We start from the raw sequence: 4,772 nt of genomic DNA, 5'->3' as shown, positions 1-4,772 counted from the left end.
GACATTAGGTTCCTCCACTTCTCCTCCATTACTGTATTATATAAATTTCTATTACTCATCAGAGAATCAAATCAGTTCAATCACTAGAGTACAGTTGAGAATTAGTAAACACGAATGCAAAACAAAAGCAACAAAAGAAGCGTACCAAGTGACGTTAGAAGACATTTTCTGAATATCCCAAAGTTTGAATGCCTGATCCTTTCCATTCGAGATAAAATAACGGCCATCTCCACGACTGTCAATAAAAGTAATGCCTTCTATATGTCCCATCAGGACCCCAGCTGCTTGCCCTTTTGCAACGAAACAATGCCTGTCCCACACCAAACAATTTTAATTCAAGATTCCTAGTAAAATAAATGGAAGGCGTGATTAAAAGAAAAACAACAATAGCTTGTGAGCCAGCAGCACCACAGATTAATTATCCTACCACTGCAATAAATCACCCCCCTTTTCATTGCATCTAAACATTCTTAAAAATCCCAGAGGTCCTGACAAGTGATTTCTATGAGAATGCATTTCAAAAGCATTTCTTGACCATATTAGGGAGTATAACACCGAGTCAATGGCCCACAATTTCTATTCATTTGATATATGACAAATGGTAAAATTAAAATCAATTTCACACCACAGCACTGTAGGAAATATAAACCCTGGGTTCTATTGTTCTCCAAGCTAGGCATCTGCAAACTATAAAGATGAAACAACACCAAGGATCAAACTTGAAACAAACCCCTAAAAAATATCGTCTCCTAGATTTACACACCACCATTCTTGTAGAATGGTTTATGGTATTGCGTCTGAAACTCTATATTTATATATCATGGTTGTATCTTATCATGAGTTGGAGGATACATTCTAATTTTAAAAAATAAATTAAAATTTTGAAAGCAATAAGCAAAAATCTAACAAATAAAAAAACGCACAAGAAGTAATCCTCACTAAAATACAGTGCTAAATGTCCATATCACAAAACCATCAAGGTAGCCCGGCGGTTAAAGGTTGTCATTGGGACCCATTGTTAGTCAAGAGCTCTTATGTTAAACTCCCGCTGGCCACACCTGTGGCTTGTGGGTGGTCGCAATGATTTGGGGTTTTGGTTCTAGGAGGTCCTGGATCAAGTCTTGTTAGCACTCATGTTATCTTTGTCATTGTGCATGTTCTCTCCAGGTTTGAGACGAGATTGCATGTGAAGGAGAATGTTAGCTTGATATAAATTATTGGGCCATTTCCTAAAACTTAAGCTTTCCGAACAATTGATGATCTAACAGCTCCATCAAATAACTTTCAGATTTGAAAAAGAAAAAAGAAGAGAGAGTGAGACAGAGAAGAAATGAAGTAGAATTTCACATCAGTACTGCCTATATGCTTTTTGTTGTAGTGTCTATATGTAATATGATATTTGACATGGCAAGGAATTACACAAAGTTGGTCCTATAAATGTGAGCTAGTGGGAAGTTAGACATGATACAAAATTAAATTACAGCATTATTTGCACAAAGTGGCAGCTCTCATTCTCTACCCCAAATAAGACTAAACCCTAAACTTTGTGGTCTTTCTCTAACTCTCTGCGTGTCGTGGGTGGATGGGTGGGAACTTGGGAAGGAATAGTTTCTATTGTTATAATTAATGGCATATATTGAGTAAAGAAAGAAAAAGTGTCTCACTGCTCTCAGCTGTTGGACAGACTTGTAAAGCAACTTTTTGGGCACACATATGACTATGGCATAGTAATCTGCTGCTACTCTCCCATCACGTTTGCAAAAAATAGGACTTATAGTTGGCCCTTGCATATATAAACATGAAAAGCATTTAAGGCAGCTCTTGGAACTGAGAAGAACTCAACATTTAATCAATAATTCAAAAATATCAAAGTATCTCCAGTGAGTGCTTCCACAATACACGCCATTTAGAATTAACTTGTACTAGGATAAAACAACATATATGGTTTGGTTTTCACATTTCTTTGAAAGAAAGAGAGATTGATTCACCTGCAAGCCCGATAATGATGTTTGGCTCAGTATTCGCTCCGCCACCTCCTCTTGACTGCTTCCCCTCATGTTTGCAGTAACCTAACATAAATAGCATGAGACAATGAAATTATAGGCAACTACAACCATAACATAAAAAATAAATTATGCACACTGTGAACTGTCCAATTGCCCTCAAATGTGCCTCCAATCTTTCAAGAATTTCATGCGTGATGTCTAATACACCTTTCCGTTGGGTCAAGGACTTCCTGCTAGCAACAAGGACAGCCTGAAGACAACAAAGATAAAGTAGAGAGACTTTCAAATTAATACTTGAAGACCCTCTTTAAAATAAATTATCAAAGACCGTTTGGCATGCTTGGTTAAGTCCAAAGAGAGTGCACCTGACTTTGCAATATAACTCCACCTTCAATTTCTTTTAAATTGTTCTCTCTCAATGTGGTTCCACGACTCACAAGGTCCACAATAGCTTCAGCTATTCCCATCTTTTTCAACAACAAAGCAAGCAGCTAATATTAATACCATTGGGAACTAGCATATATAATGCAATTTATATTAAATGAGTTGCATTAGGAGGCAGGAACTATGCAATGCCAAATAAATAAGTTAACTTTATAGATACTAAGCAACCAATTTCAAAAAGAAAAATGCTATAAACAATGAGCTAGAAAAAATGAACTGTTCTGAATTTTACCTATTCAAAACAGCATCCAGAACAAAAAGGAAGCTGATTTTTATAGCAAGTCAAGCATGGTAAACTTTTCTAAAAATTTCATTTATTAAAGATTCAGTGATCTGATCACTGAAAAACAAAAAAAAGAATGTAAACAGAAGTAACAAACGAAGGCACAATTGCCTGCCAAAATTCTAAAATGTCACGACAATAAATCAAAAAGCAAAATTCAGTTAGTTCATTACATTCATAGCCAATGGCAACAATAAATCAAAAAACAGGTAAGAAGCTAATTGAGATCTTGAAAATGAAACACATATATACATGTACCAACTCCTCTATATGTATACATATATATAGTATAACTTCAAAATGATATTGAAACATGCAGGGAATTCGGGTTCAAATTTTTGCTTCACTGGTTTAATTAGAAAATAGGTCAAATTTTTACCCAACCCTCCCCTCCAAAAAAAAAAAAAAAATCATAAGAAGAAGAAAGAGGGTATTTTTACATAGTTATATTGTAAACTTCAATTATTTGACATGCTTCTACCTAGGTGAATGTCCAACCACAAGTGTCACATACATATCTCATACCCTTACATTAGTGTCTAGTTTCCAGAAAAAGGGTACTACACACATATGAAGAGTCAATTAACATAGCTTGACTGCATCAAATCAAGGGTGCAGATATGTGAAACTGGAGATAAATATAAACACCCCACAATAAAAAATAACCACTAACAAGATAGAAGAAATATTTGACAAATAAGTATAGTATTTGTGAACATGTGAGACATTAATGGCCAAGCCTTCATGTACTATCCACTCTCCCTGGCAAGCATCACGTGCAATACTCACGAGAGATAGCATAACTTGACCAAAATAATAAAACTATAGAAAAAAATAACTCTTACCGCAGGAGCTGCCTCTAATGCTCCATCAGCAGTTCAAAAAGTAACATGCTTCACTCCATTTTCCTTCATAAATTTAGGACCCAGCTGTGCACAAGAATGGACTACAAACTTAATCCCAACCAAACTTCTTAATTGAAACTTATAAATAAAAATTATTTAGAAAGAAATAATACAACAGAAAAATGATAGGACAAAGTGAAATGCAACATACATAAGTGAAACCAGTGGCAACTCTCAGAGGTTTCTCGGGTGTCCATTGACGCATTTGCGCTAGCTCCTTCATTGAGTTTGCATTCTCAAAAATCCCATATTTGGGTATCTGACAAAAAGAAAATATGTATTATACCCACAACCGTACAACCGCGTGACAATCAGCATACCACTGTATTGTGTTAAAGGAGAACAATGACTTACTGCCAAGGATAAACGGCAGCCTCAAAACTCAAGTGCATCATGAACAAGAATTAGATCTTCATTCCCCTATGAAAAGTAATTCACATGATAATTTTCAATTGTTAATATTTTCCCACAAAATCAAACTAAATGAAAACAAGTGCACAAGAAAATTAGCAGTGCCAAGATGAATGCAACATTAACAGTAAGGATGGTATCTTTTTTCTTTTTTGATAATCAAATTTATTTAAGAAAAACAATGCATCAAGAGGGAGATGCCATCTTTATATGTCACAAGTGTACGAAGCCAAAAGCAAAAGGAATTTTTCATATCACTGATTAGAGAAGATTACTGAAGCGTATGTTAAATGAACAAAACTTATAAGTCATAGTAGGAAACTTGCTCAACAGGTATCAAACATGAGCATACAATCAATTATTCACTTCTCACAATTGTGACTTCTCCCTTATGTGAATAAAAAAACTCATTTGCACAATTCATACCTGCACATATTCACTAACTGTATCAAGACCCACAATACCAAGGTCTAGATCCCCTGATACTAATTTCCGTACAATGTCTTTTGGCCACTGAAACCAAACTTCCAGGTTTGAGAGCTGCAACAACCATTAAAAAAAGTCATGCAGCTACATAAGACATAAACTTAAGCATAACTGTAAATACTAAAATGTAGAGCATGAAGAGGTCAAAAACAATGCATAAACTAAATGGCAGAAAACAAGATTTTTGTTTAGAGAAAAAATACACTACCCCATATATACGTTCCATATTTCAATAGT

The 4,772-nt window shown here is 35.1% G+C and overlaps 1 pseudogene; it reads right to left on the bottom strand.

Annotated features, from left to right (window-relative positions):
* Positions 1–238: 238 nt before the first annotated feature.
* LOC145813762 (ATP phosphoribosyltransferase 2, chloroplastic-like) lies at positions 239–4,473 on the bottom strand (annotated as a pseudogene).
* Between the last annotated feature and the right edge of the window lie 299 nt (positions 4,474–4,772).

The sequence above is a fragment of the Camellia sinensis genome, chromosome 2 (assembly GCF_055761805.1).
Source record: "Camellia sinensis isolate YWXY chromosome 2, ASM5576180v1, whole genome shotgun sequence".
Taxonomy (NCBI): Eukaryota; Viridiplantae; Streptophyta; class Magnoliopsida; order Ericales; family Theaceae; genus Camellia; species Camellia sinensis.
The sequence above is the reverse complement of the archived record's forward strand: the minus strand, read 5'-3'. Positions and strand labels throughout refer to the sequence as shown.